A 15,651-nucleotide genomic window follows, 5' to 3' on the forward strand; every position below is an offset into this window, starting at 1 on the left:
CTCAGGTCTAAGAAGTTCTTTTTAACTACCCTTCAGAGTATCCCAGACACTGAATTAAAGACTTCCCAGGATCCTTCTAAGAATGACTTTTTGCAATGTATCTTAATGCCTTGTTTTGTTCTGCCTGGAAAAGTTCCTTTCTTAGTGGCTGGCCACTTGGAAATCTTCCTTCACCACCTGCTTGATTCTGCTCAGTTAATAATTCCTCATCTGGCTACTTCCAGGCATCTCTGATCCTGAGTATTCCCTCACCCACTGTATCGCACATTCTGAAAGCCCCAGGGTTTCTAAAGTCATACCCCCTCACATCTCCACCCCTGGGGTCACCACCTGGATGCCTGGCACACAGAATAGTTTCTTCAGTATTTGGGGGCTGACTACTTGGTCACCATACCCCAGGAGGTCAAAACACCATTCAGTTACAGCCTTATCATATGTTAAAGTTGTATTTAACTCCAATGGAAAAATACTTAATAAGTAACTTTCAGAAATTGTAGATGCAGGATGAGGAGATACACTGAAACTCTCAAACAACATGGTAGGCTATCTCTCTCCTGGAATGACTTGTCATGTAACACCCTAACTCTAAGTGCAATAGCTAGAAAAGTCTCCCTTACGAGGTTAAATTCCAGGAAGAATTTGTTCTAAGAGCACCTGATGGAACCTACCTAAGGGTTCATTTTTATCTTAATGCTTCTGGTAACTCTCTATTAATGTTTATGATACTCAACCCCACAACATATAATTGAACTATTCATGAAGCTTTAATCTTCTTTTTAGATTAGGAGGAAGTGCTAATTCATCAGAAAGAATGTCAGATTTGTAGTACACCAGACTTAAAAAAAAAAAATCCCCAGTTTTCTGGTCACTTGAACACTGTCCTCTGAATCTTTAAACTTTTCAACTGAAGGCCAAACTCTGAGATGGGCTGTTGAAGAAGCTATTTTTAGAATGTATTTTAAAATCTCTCACCAGATGTCAAAACTCCATTTTTGAAGATTTCTGAGAGGAAATAAAATAATTATTTTTTGATTGCATAAAACACATGTGATTTTAAATATATAAAATATTAATTATAACTCTTTGAGGCAGAACCTTAAAAAATATGGGAGGAAGACAACAGGGACTGTCACCAGGTTCTCAAATTCTGCATCTGTGTCTATGAATTTGGTATTTCTCCAGTTACACTTAGGTACCCTGCCACTAAAATGGTATTCTTCCAACTTGAGGGAGGCAATTGTGAGGAAAAAAATAATTTTTTTTAATTTCAAATTATTTTTGTGCATGTATATGCATGTGAGAGACAGAGACAGAGAAGGAGACAGTATGTATTTGGTATTAGCTTCTATTCATATATACTAGAATATAATATAGATTATTTGACTAACATGAAATTCTATTTGAATTTAAGTAAAACAAGCCATCACAGCCTTTTCTGTTTCTCTGCAAAGAACTTCAAGAGTCCAATGATCTCTGCTATCTGCTTGTAAAAAGACTGAAAAGAACATAGTCAGGGGCTAGGTTGACTCCTAGTTTTGCACTATTTCACTATGTGGCCTTAAGCAAGTTCATGTATTTCTATAGACCCTAATTCCCCCAAATATAAAATAAGGATTTGGGTTAGGTCAGTGGATTTTGAACTTTTTTTTTTTTAATTTAAGAAAGCAATTTTAAAATAAAATCGTACCAAGAAATATAAGATAAAAGCAAAACATCTTTGAAAGGTAGGGGTAAAAAGGAAGAGTCCAAAATCACCCGAAACTTTGTCTTGATAAAGACAAACTCTCATTCCCAGAAAATCCCACACAACCATTGTTATTACATATTATTTATGCCTATTTTAATCATGTGGCTAAATAAACTTTAAAATCTTCTCCAGTTTTATCAAGAAACTATTTTATTAAATGCAAATATACACCCTCTTGCACTGTTGGTGGGAATGCAAATTGGTGCAGCCGCTCTGGAAAGCAGTGTGGAGGTTCCTCAGAAAATTAAAAATAGACCTACCCTATGACCCAGCAATAGCACTGCTAGGAATTTATCCAAGGGATACAGGAGTACTGATGCATAGGGGCACTTGTACCCCAATGTTTATAGCAGCACTCTCAACAATAGCCAAATTATGGAAAGAGCCTAAATGTCCATCAACTGATGAATGGATAAAGACATTGTGGTTTATATACACAATGGAATACTACGTAGCGATGAGAAAGAATGAAATATGGCCTTTTGTAGCAACGTGGATGGAACTGGAGAGTGTGATGCTAAGTGAAATAAGCCATACAGAGAAAGACAGATACCATATGGTTTCACTCTTATGTGGATCCTGAGAAACTTAACAGAAACCCATGGGGGAGGGGAAGGGAAAAAAAAAAAAAAAGAGGTTAGAGCGGGAAGGAGCCAAAGCATAAGAGACTCTTAAAAACTGAGAACAAACTGAGGGTTGATGGGGGGTGGGAGGGAGGGGAGGGTGGGTGATGGGTATTGAGGAGGCCACCTTTTGGGATGACCACTGGGTGTTGTATGGAAACCAATTTGACAATAAATTTCATATATTGCAAAAATAAAATACAATAAAATTTTCATTAAAAAAATGCAAATATACTATAATAAAGATACTATATGTGGTCTATTGAGTCAATACAATTAAGCAAGACTGTAAATAAAATCCCACACATCACATGTCTGAATATTTAAGACTTAGTAATCAACATTTTTAGTCAAAATTATACAAATAGCTATTTTTTCCCTATAGGTGGGAATTTTCTCAACAAATGCTAAAAATGACAGCAATTCTAATAACACCCACATAATTGTGACCTTTTGGCTACAGCCTCCCTCACCATTATTCCCATAAGTCTGTCTACATTTATAAAGCCCTAGCTCTTATATTAAACCCCTTCATTCCCCTCCTATTTGAATCAAGATTGGAATGATGTTGGTATGGGAAAATGAAAATGTTCTAAGAATAAGGATCTGAATTGGTTCTCTGATTGATTAAATCTAAAAACAGCAATGATGCCACAAAGGTTATGTAACTTTGGAGAATTGAATAGACTCTTAAGAGTACACTCATCTAAAGTATATTTAAGGCAAAGCATATGGCAGAGAAAAAAAAGAAGCAAACACAGGAAGCATTGGGGGCCAACAGACTTGCAGGCTCAGCCACTCAGGTTCCTTTCTGAACCACCCAGGATGAGCCTCATTTCTGGACTATGAGCCACCATACGTCTGGATATGTATGAGAATTCTCAGTTCAGGAGAGCTCTGGCAAAAATTTCCAAAATTTCTATGCCCTATTTATCCTAGAGACAAACCCAGGTTATGTAACTGGTTAAACCAGCCATAAGTCATCCAACCTGCATGTCCCTAAAGAACATTAAAAAACTGGCCCTGGCCTCTACCAAGGAAATTTTGCACTTTTAACAGCACATTAAAAAATCACTACCTAGCCTATCTCAACCTTATCTTGCCTAAGTGTCAATACCAGACTTCAGATTTCCCAGAGATAAGCAGAGATCTGTCCCTGTCCAAAAGCAAGCTAATTGTATTTTACAAAAACCTCATTGGCACAGGAAAATAAGACACGGGTAGCCTTTGACATGGACTGGTAAAACAAACAAACAAAATACTGCATTCTGGAGAACTACAGAGATTAACGGCACTGTCAAGGACACGAAAAATGGCGGCGAGGTTATGTCTATCAAAATCCACATCAACTCACCTCTCTGGACTATGCAGAAGCCAGATGAATCTTAGAGAATTACAATGGATTATCATAAATTAATCAAGGAGTGACTCCAATAGCAGCTACTGTTCCAGCAAATTAGCACAACCCGTAACACCTGATGTGAAGTTAGTGATTTGGTAAATTTTTTCTCTCTCTATTCCTTTAAGAAATGAAGGAATTGCAACAAACTTCCTCTGCCTTCATTCAGGAATATATTAACTTTCCAGTCTACAGTTTCAATATAGGCTGTATGGAAGTTGACCATCTGGCCATTTCACAGATTATGACGTAAATTCACTAAATTGAATGCAGACCAACCTGGTGAGCAAAAAATAACAAATACCCTGGATCAGTATAACTCAAAGTGTAGTCTGCAGACCAATTTGTCGCTAATATGCAATAGGTTAATTATAAAAATTTACAGTAAGATATAAAAATTTAGAGGGGCGCCTGGGTGGCTCAGTTGATTAAGCGTCCGACTTTGGCTCAGGTCATGATCTCACAGTCCATGGGTTCAAGCCCTGCATCAGGCTCTGTGCTGACAGCTCAGAGTTATCAGCTCCCTCTATCTCTCTACCCCTCCCCCACTCATGTTCTGTCTCTCTCTGACTCTCAAAAATAAATAATTAAAAATTTAAACAAAGTATTTAGAAATTATATAGAAATTTGATAGCATAATTTCTTGGACCTAATATTAAAAAATTTAAACTTGTATGTCCTATGTGTTTATAATTTTATTCTTTAGCTATTCATTTTTTGCTGTATTTTACAAAAGTAGCAGTCTTGAAATGGAGTGGAAATTTTAAAAGAAAAAAAAAAAGTTGGAGAAATATTGCCCAAAGCAGGGATCAACAAACTATTGGGAGCCTGTTTTTACATGGCCCATGAGCCAAGAACGATTGTTTATATTTTAAAGAATTGTTAGAAGGAGAAGGAAAAGAAGGAGGGGGAAGAAGAGGAGAAGAAGAAGGAGGAATAGTAGTAGTGCTATTGTGACAAAGAATGTTATATATGTTATATGATCTACTAAGCCTAAAATATTTAATATCTGGCCCTTCACAGAAAAACTGTTTCCAATCCCTACCCTAGATACCTTGGTAAGACACATGTATGACAAAGCATAAGAAATAAACCCCTCAGTAACTCAGAGTTCTGTAACTTGAGTAAGGTTTCTAGAGTTCCAATGCACGTCAACATATCAGATCTGAGGTGAGGGACAAGCTGGTATATCTGGAACCTACTACCACTAAGAAAGAAACACCATGCCTACTAGGCCTCTTGTTTCTTTTTTTTTTCTTTTTAGTTTATTTATTTATTTATTTATTTAGTTTATTTATTTATTTAGTTAGTTAGTTAGTTTATTTATTTTATTGAGAGAGAGAGAGAGCAAGCACATGCAAAAGAGTTGGGGAGAGGCAGAGAGAGAGAGAGAGATGGAGAGAGAGAATCCCAAGCAGACTCCACTCTGTCAGCTCAGAGCCTGACACAGGGCTCAAATTCATAAACCATGAGATCATGACCTGAGCCAAAATCAAGAGTCAGACACTTAAGCGACTGAGCCACGCACGCACCCCAAGGACTCCTTGAATTTTGAAGACAACATATGTCAGATTTGGGCATGAAAGTTGCTTGGACATATTTACCAAGTAACTTACATGATTTCTACTTTTTAGTGGAGTCCAGAGAGCAGGCCCTGCCATGGGTCCACACCCATGCAAGCCTCTCTGCTTCTTGTGCCTTATGATGAAGCTGTTCCCATGGTACATGAGGTATCTGTGATGGATATGGTGCATGGAGTCCTTGGCATGGCACTATTGATGAATCATCATGCAGACCCTTGGGATTCTAGACTAACTCATGCCCTCTTCTGCAGAAGGCAGAACCATCCTCCTCTGAAACACAGCTTCTTTTGTACTTGGGGCCCTGAATAACTGATAGGAGCCACAGAGTTACTATGGAACCCAACCTGTTCATCACATGCGGTGGTATCTGAATCACGAAGCCATAAACACTGATGAGGGTGGCAGCAGTCCATCACCAAGTGTTAGTGGCATATGAGAAACTGGGCTCCAGATGGTCCTGAAGGCACACATAAGCTGCATGAGCATGTCTCTCAGGGTGCCTACTTCTGTTTCATTGCCTCTTCTCCCTCACCTTACATGTGGCTTCATGGAGACTCCCCTATTACCAGTTCACCAAGACAAAACAGTTGGGCATGGTTCACAAATGGTCCCAAAAGATAATCTAAAACCACCCAAAAATGGAAGGCAGTAGTGGCCTTTGAAGGGTCGTTGTTTCATGGATATCTTCCCTGTAGATAGAATTTTGAGTTGTTATTTGGTTTGTCCAGAAGACAAGATTGCCTAGGAAATGGAAATATAAATCCACACTTTTATGTGTGCAGACACCGACAATTTAGCTGAGTGAGTGGTCAGGGATTTGAAAAGAGCCAGATTCAAAAATTGAAAATCTGCTTAGGAGAAAAGGTATGTGGACAGATCTTTCAAGAAGGTCACAGAGTTTGAGGGGTATTGTGTCTCATGTAACCACAGCAGCACAAACAGCAGAGGAGACTTCAACAATCAGATGTATGAAACGTTCCATTTTGTGAGTAGTATCATGGCTGGAGTTATGGACATTATGTAGAGTCTCAAACATAAGAATTTGCATTCACCACAGCTAATGTGGCTATCCACTGCTAAGGGAACAATTTATCACTTCATCAGTTCTGAGTCCCCAGTAGGTAGGAAACTATGATAAACTTGCTTAGGGCAAAGGGGACTATCAGTAATGGAAGTCAGAAGTTGTGAGTATCAAGAATGGCCATGCAACAAGTTGTAGAAAAAGGGCTAGTAACTGTCTATATTTTCTTTATTCTTTGATATATATACATTTGCATAAATTAACCTTCTTCTCCATCCTCCATTGTTAAATATAAAATATGCTCCTATGGGTTGACTCTACATTTCAATATTCATGTCATAGAATATCAGAAGTGGATAAAATGGCATAGGAGCCTTTGTACTTTCCCTTACAGGAGAATGAATGTGTCTGCACTTGAATCAAGGTTAGTTGTATTAGACTAGTTAGAAATGAGACATTATATTTGTCATCATTCAGAAATTAAATGAAGGGGCTGCTTGGGTGGCTCAGTCGGTTGACTTTTCGAATCTTGGTTTTCAGCTCAGGTAATGATATCATGGGGCCTTGCACTGGACTCTGCCCTGACAGGGCAGAGCCTGCTTGGGATTCTATCTCTGCCTCTCCCTCACTCCCATGCTCGCTCTCTCTCTCTCTCTCTCTCTCTCAAAACAAATAAACTTAAAAAAAAGGAAATTAAATACAGGGAGAAGTGCTGAGTTGGTAAAGGGGTCAATTTTGTTGAATTGCTTTTTGTTAACTTAGTACAGCACTATCCCCTCCTTTGCAATGCAGAAGATTAGCCAAGAACTATATTTTTGAAGATCTCCTATTTTGTATGGCTTTGGGTTAGAGCTGGCCAATGAGGGAAACTCTCGTGATATTTTGCAGGCAGACTAGAGAAGAAATTCTTGAGATCTCTTAGAAGTTCATAGAAACCCAATTCATGATATTCTTGGGACTTCATGATAACCAGATTGATGGCTGGATGAGGGATATTCAGGACTTCCCAGGCATCCCAGATGCACCCACATTTTTGTGATTGTCTGACAGTTGGTAAGAGCTTTCCCAAAGATGCCGAGGTTGCAGCAGTTTCCTGGCTGCAATCACACACTTTTAAGAATCACACACTTTAGTGCTTCAGGCTGAGGTCATAGTGACTATTCCTGCTGTAGACTTCCCAGCACTCACTCTCTCCACTCTTGCCACAATCATGTAAACTCGAATTCCTTTGATTGATATTTTCTTCCCCATAATACCTAAAGTGGCTCTGTTTTCCTCACTAAATCCAGATAGATACAAAATTATTTGCCTTTCCTTTTATCTGTGTACCTTTTCCCCTCAAATTCTCTCTGATTTCCAAAAGCACAGTCCACCTGTGATGACACTGGCGGAAGCATGACTCGCAAACTTTTATGGCATTTGGATATGGCTACCTTTTGTTTTGAAAATATAGGGCAAGATATGGAGAGGTACTTCTCCGAGACCTGAACAGTATTATGCCATGAGAACGAATGTTCATAGTTTTTCAGACTGCACTGTGCCCATGCTGAGTCCTGAATCCCAAGCAACAGAAATTATCACATGTTCTTAAATGAATATAGTCTCTGTGTGTTTGTGTGACACACAGGGACCTCTAAAGTTCAGGGCCTCCAATGGTGGGTCTGTCTTGTCCCAATCTAAAGGCAGTTCTAAGAGTGAGGGTCATCAGTCCAGGAAGACTGCAAAGGAACATATATAGATGTTATGTCTTCTAGTCTATATGTTGCCATCATTTTAAAAGCTGCCACGGTGAGAAACTGGAATGTATTGCTTACACATTTATGTAAAGCCACTGAAATACATGGAGTGATTCATTCATGTTGTTGCATAAATAAAAGCAACTGACATGAAATTAGTCACAAGAGCACTAAGTCACACTTTCCCTTTATTACTTACATCAGAGGCCCAAAGGTATATATACCCTCAGAGTGATTCACTGGTGGTAAAAAAGCCCACCAACTATTTTAGGCCTTTTAGAATTATACATCAAAAATGCTTATAATAAATATGCTTAAAGTAGCCAGTGGAGAAACCAACCAAGCTACATAAATGCTGCAGTGCATTTGTGGGACATTTCCTACTGAATCTGTGTTATCTAAGCCCATACAGAAGACATCAATTTCTGTCCCAGGAGTAAAGAAGATTTCAGGTTCATTTTAATCCTAAGATTAAAGGGATAGAGGAGATGCTGAGAGATCTTCAAGTTCATCAAGATTAGACTTAAATTGTTCCAAGGAGAACAGAATCCAATCTCTTTAGACTCTCTAGGGAAGGGATATTCAACTTCCTCTGCTACTATTCTCACTGTTGGGTATCATTTGAATGCTTCCTTATAACTCTAACATAAATCAATTCTGTTGCTATTTCCTGTCCTTTGTCCCACACCAGATAGGACAGTTTACATCCTCTTTGTCAATGAATGCTTTGAGATTAATCTATATGTATATAAAATGCATATGTGACCCTGAAGCCTAGATTCATTTCTGCAACACCCATCTTATGAGCACCTCCTACGTTACTGTTGCTGTGCTAAGCACTGGGAAAGAAACAAAAGAAGTTCATAACCTAAACTGTGAACCTAAAACCACATTTAACCTTTGTAGCTCTTTATGGTTTATAAAGTGCTTTCATTCTCTTGATAACATTTGAACTTTGTAAAACTCATCTAACATTTTCCAGGATTACTCTCTCAGTAATACAACCCGAGACATAACAAAGAAGTGAGGGATCTTGGCTGTTATCCCATATCTTTCAATTCTTTGTCCAAGGCTCTTTCTATTATGCCTGTTTTATGAATACTCTTCTCAGTGAAATGAAGGCTGAAGCCATCACCCAGCACATCTGAGATGCAAGTCTGGACCCCATTGCTGCAATCAGTCAATCTAGGTATCAATCTTGCCATCCAACTTATTCATCCTACATGTTCAGTATAAGAAGACATACGTATCCAAAGTATAGTGAATGGTATGTTTTCTGAACATTTCATGGGAAATGAAGGAGAGGGTACAGATAATCTACTAGGACTTAGTAGAAATTAGAAGAGACTATTTTTCCCCAGTTTTGTTTTTTTTTTTTTTGTGTGTGGCCACTTAGCCAATCAGTGGTCCATTTTTCCTTGCTCTCCTTTAGTTTCTTCTGTTTTGTTGCAGCAGTATCTATACTGCCCACAAGTGATCCTCACTACTCCATGAAACAATCCTGGCAGGTATACTCAAATACCCATTTTGACCGGGGTGCTGTAATTAGAGATCATTTGGTTGTGAGTAACAAAAAATAGTCTTAAACTTCCTTAAACAAAAATCATAATTATGACCACTTCATTCCCACCACATACCAAAACAGGAAGTGGAAAAGCCGGTCACAAGGTTACTTTACAATTTCTCCAAGCACTGACTCAGTGGATGCCACATTACTATCACCCTCTGCAGAATAGTTTTCTCTGCTTCTCCCAGCAGAATTAAGATGCTTCATGAAAGCCAGACAGCAACTTTAACTTTAAGCACCTACCAGAAACTGCCAACAGTTCTCACATCCTGTGAGAAAAGTCTGGTTGACTCAGCATATGCCAGCCAAGTCAGATGCCCAATAAACCATGGCCCTAATTATATAACCCATTTCTACCTGGCAGAAGTGATGCAGTTGTATCAAGATACAATTGTCTCAAAAAAGGGGCCTTGGAATCTGACTTCAGCTCAGGTCATGATCTCACAGTTTATGAGGTCAAGTCCCACACTGGGTGAGCTCAAGCCCTGCTTTGGGTAAAACACAAGCCCTGGATGAGCCTTGCTTCTCTCTCAATCCCTCTCTCTCTCTGCCCCTCATTCACTTGCACCCTTTCTCTCCCCCACCCCGCAAAAAAATAAACAAAAATAAACTTGGATACAACTGACAAATGGGCAAAACATATACATAAGCCAAACATTTAAAGCCTATACTTCTGGGGCACCTGGGTGGCTCAGTCAGTTAAATGTCCAACTCTGGCTCAGGTCATGATCTCATGGTTCATGAGTTCAAGTCTCGCATCGGGCTCTGTGTTCACAGCTCAGAGCCTGGAGCCTGCTTTGGATTCTATGTCTCCCTCTCTGTCTCTATGTCTCTCTGCCCTTCCTCCACTCATTCTCTCTCTCTCTCTCTCTCTCTCTCTCTCTCTCTCTCTCTCTCTCTTTCTCAAAAATAAATATTTAAAAAAATTTAAAGCCTATACTTCTGAATTTGAGAGATCAATATGTATTCAATCAGTTAGCTCTTCAGTCAACAAATAGAAGTTTTTGCTCTGCAGAAGGCTCCATGGTGAAGAAATAAAGACTCAAACATGTATCCTGCACAAAGACAATCTGTCTAGTAGAGTAAAGAGTACAGACAAATAAGATAGAATGCCGTGTTTCTCTAACGAGACCATCTCAGTGTGCCAGTGATTCCATGGAAGTTCTTTATGACAATTTTAAAATACTGCCTTTGTATTTTGTTAGGAGTCTAAAAATATAATCTATTCTGGATTACCTACATAAATACCTAGTAAACCATGTTTTGCCACAGACTTTCATTGGTTAAGTCTGATTGGTGTCTATTTATTTACGATGTAAATAAATAAAAATAAAATTAAAATAAAATAAAATGATCACCTTAAGTAACCACTTTAACTTTGAACTATTTAATCAAACATTTCTTACATTGGGATCCAGATATATTTTGGGGGCCTTGAGGTTCCTCAAGTTTAAGAAGCACTGATATAAGGAGAAAGTTAGTAAAGTGTTGCCAGTTAGTGAACCTCTTGTATGAATTATATATTTTTAGAAAGATTTTATAAAATTTCATACTTAACCTTAAAGTAATCACTTGAAGTTGGTTATTATCCTTATTGTGTAGGTAAGGAAACTAAAGTCTGTAAAAGCTAAGCAGTTTTTCCAAAGGTCACAGAGATGGCCAAGTAGGAGCTATAATGATAATCCAAGTATACCTCGTACTATCTCATCTATATCTTTTCTTCTACATCATGTTGGCTAAGGAGAGGGAACATTCATATACTATACTCCATACTTTTATATGGTATCTAGGTACTGAGAAGGTAATTCTGGCAAAATCAGAAAAGCTAAAAACCATAGGGGCATCTAGAGAACAAAGATTATTTGAATCTGGCAAATGTAGTGGGCATGAAAGTAGGGTTGCCAGATTTAGCAAATAAAAATATAGGACACTCAGTCTCAGTTACACTTAAATTTCAGATAAACAATGAGTCATTTTTATAGTATGAATGTTTTCCATATACATATATGTGTGTGTGTGTGTGGATATATATATATATATATATATATATATATATATATATATATATATATGATACATTCATACCAAAAAATGACTCATTGCTTATCTGAAATTCAAATTCACTGGATATCCTATATACTAATCTGGCAATCCTCCATGAAAGGAGGTAGGTGGGTGTAAGCAGGAGTGGTAGAGATAAATGGAGCTGAAGACTGTCAAATGGCTAAGATTAGACTTTATTCTCCAGACAAAGGGGAATCAATTGGAATATCTGAGGGAAACAGCAACATGATCAGATTTGTGTTTCAGGAAGATTAATCTGTCTGGAAAAGGTAAAACAAATTAGAAACATGAAGTGTTAGAGGTAGCAGTTCAGAGGAGAGGAATGAAAACCTGAATTATGAGAGTGGCAGTAGGATAGAGGTGCTGAGGTAGATCTGAGTGACGTAACAGAGGTAGCATCATCACATTAGGTAAGCCCAAAGTGGCCAGCGAAATGTGCCTATCTGGATTTGTAGAACTAACAAACTCCTTTGGAAAAAAAAAAATAGGTACCATTGTCAATATTTCTATTTTAAAACACGTACTTGAAATGCCTCTTGGATTGTTTCCCCCACATTTGGGTGTCATTTTCCCCAGAAGCTATGTAAACAGCTCAGACTCAATCCTGAGTTCCTACACTAAATTCATGAAGTAGTTTTTCATCATGACAGTGAACCCAGAGCACACACTCAAGAGGCATATGATGGATTGAGGACAGCTTTGAGCTGCCAGTGGGAATGAAAAACAGAAGACTGAAGACTGCAGCACACCAGAGAGAAACTTTACCTTTTAGTTGTTTTTTATCAAGCATGAAGTTTGTCTTTCGCCCCAGGACTGCAGTGTTTTCCACACGGGCATAGTGGTTTATGGTCACAGTGTGGGTACCCTCCAGAGGTTACTTAAGTCATCCATCAGAGCCAGTCTTCAGTTGTCACATGGCCATCAAACAGACACCACACATACTGAAAAAGAACAGAATGTGGAGGCAGTCTTAGAATCTTTTAAAATTCTTTTTTTTCTCATTTATTCAGATAATATTTATCACTATGCTCTAGAGCAGCGTCATCAAACTAAAGCCCACAAGCCAAATGTGACCTCTAGGCTGTTTTTATAAATAAAGTTTTATTGGAACACAGCCAAGTCCATTTGTTTAGCTGCTTTTAAGCCCCAATGACAGAAATCTCATGTCTTGCAAAGTCAGGAAACTTTCCTAAATAGACAGTAAACATTTGAGGCTTTCTGGGACCATTCAGTTGGTGTCAGAACTACTCTAGTCTGCATAAAAGAGTAAAAGCAACCATAGACAATGTGTAAATAAATGGTCATGGCTGTATTCCAATATAATTTTATTTACAAAAGCAGGAGGTCAACCTGCAGCCATAATTTGTTATTCCCTAGTCTATACCATAGAGTGTCTCTGGTTTATGCCTCTAGAAAATGCAGTAATAATTTCCCTCAAGAACTAACCAATGCTGGCTCAGTATTTTCTTTCTCTCTCCTAGTATAGACACAGAAGTTTGACAAAACATATTTTATTTGTTTTGGTTTCTCCATTTGATGACTTATCTCTCTCAGAAATACAATGTCAACATATCACAATTAAATCTCAAATTCATTTTATTCTCATTCAAATATTTGTTTAATTAGTATGTGTTGCCAAGAAAAGAAAACATTTTCATACACTTCTCAAACTCATTTGACCGGAGACATTTTATGATGTTTTGTTTTATTTTGTTTTGTTTCAACATATACTTGGGTAAATTGGGTTATTTGAGTTTGGATGTAGAGTCTACCACATGATGACCTATTGCTGGCAGTTGGAAAGGAAAATAAATGACCATTTAGTAGGCACACTCTGAATGCACCCATTGCTACATCTTGAGTGATATCCATTTTATGTGGAATAATAAGTTACTAGTAATAATCCAATCACAGAAACCACAGTGGTAATTTGATCAGGGAAACTTGAATATCAGGAATTATTAACGAGTATGCAGGGAATGAGCATTTTACTAGTAAAACATAAGAGAATACTAAAGAATACAGTAAAAGTAGACACAGGAGCAGCCACTACCAATGGGGCTAAAGGAGAGTACCCAAGGAAGAAACCACCTCACAACGGGGCTCCACCAGGGCTGAGATTCAGATTTCCTTGGAGGGTATGGCTGTGGCCCACCGGATGACTGGTTTGTTGAGTACCTGCAGGCTGGGACTGGCAAGCAAAAAACCAACCACCCACTGAGGTGCCAAGATTTTCATGGAAGGCACCCACTGGGGTACCCACAGGACTTGCTAGGAAGCTCCCCAGTGAGATACCTACAGATTCACTCAGGAACCACCCACTAGGATCCTGGAGAAACTACCTAGGAAGCCACCAGCTGGCCACTATGCCCTAGGAGCAAGAGAAAAGGCAAGTTGCTGAAACTGGAAGAGATGTCCCTCCAGCGCCCTCTACTGACAAGGCCTAGCATTGTGCAAGGTGATGAATGTATTATAGAGTTCAGCTCATGTATCACAAAGCAAGGCAAGGAAGGAAGGATTCTAAGCTAAAAGTTAATAATTGATGATTGACATGAAAAACAATTGCAATTCACAAATATGGCCTGCAAAATCATTAATTAATCAATATACTATATTCTAGTAAAAATCCATTCATGTACCTTAATATCTCCCATATGCCAGGAACTACCCCTAAGCTCTGAATGTACACTCTCCTCTGGACTTAGTGTAGATGTCTGTTATCCACTGTGTGTTTGGCCCTAAAATTAATATGTTGAACCCTCTAACCTCCATGCTGTAGTGTGACACAAAAGCACGTCATTATTTCCAGGGTTTGTCCCATGATTTCTAAATTTGTATCTTTGCTAATGCTTTTTTCTTCAACCTTTCAAAATAAAAGATTTGATGAAATACTACCTATTATTTAAGGTCTGGTTCAAAGTCACAGCCTTCACTGTCTGCCTTAAATTTCCCATCTGAAATTTTTATCTCTATTCTGGGGCCCATGGTACCATGTGCCAGGTTCTGTTATAGGTGCTCGGTATATAGTTGATTAAGACAAAACCCTCCATATAGCGATTCACTGGAAGTGGATGAAACAGACAATAATGAAAAAAATAGGAGAAAAACTCAGACAGTATTACCCCAGAAGCCAGTGAGAAAGTGCAAAATAGAAGGAATGATCATCAATGCCAAATGCTACTGAGAAATTTGATAATAGAAAAACTGAAGAGACCACTGAGCCTGGAAAAATGGAAGTATCCTTTATAAGAGTTATTTTGGCAGAATAGTGAAAACAAAAGCCCAATTGGAGTGGATCAAAGAGACAATGAGAGATGAGGAAGAGACAGTCAGTGGGTAGAGACAGTTTTTGTTTTGCTATAAGAGGGAGCAAATGGGATGACTGCTTGATCTAAGGTGAATGCTTTCCTATATTTTTAAGGGGAAAGACTTTATAGCATGATTTTATATTTACAGAAGAGATCTACAAGAGAAAAACTAGTAAGATGCAAAGAAAAGCCCTTAAAGAAGTAATATATCTAATAGGTAACTACAGAAACTATAGGTTAGAATGGTGCTAGTTTAATCATGAAACAAGAAGAAAAAGAGAGGAGATAAGGATGCAAGCATAGAAAGAGATTTGGGGAGGGAAAAGAAGTCTATTCTGATAGATTCTAGTTTTTCAGGGAAGTAAGGAATAAAATTTGGGGGAGGATTGTTAGAGTTTGGAAGACAAGGAGGTATAAACGGGTCATCTCAGAAAATAAGGTGAATTTGCTCGGCTGCCCATGAGGCGTTGCTGATGTATTTGAGAATTTAACATTGACTAGGCAGCGTGGTTGTGTCTTTTTCTCCAACTACACTCTGATGCTTGAGTGCAGAGGTGAGGTATCTGGAGAGTTGTGTTTAATCAATATAGAGATATTGTAAAG

Source organism: Panthera tigris, chromosome A3, assembly GCF_018350195.1.
Source record: "Panthera tigris isolate Pti1 chromosome A3, P.tigris_Pti1_mat1.1, whole genome shotgun sequence".
NCBI classification, from domain to species: domain Eukaryota; kingdom Metazoa; phylum Chordata; class Mammalia; order Carnivora; family Felidae; genus Panthera; species Panthera tigris.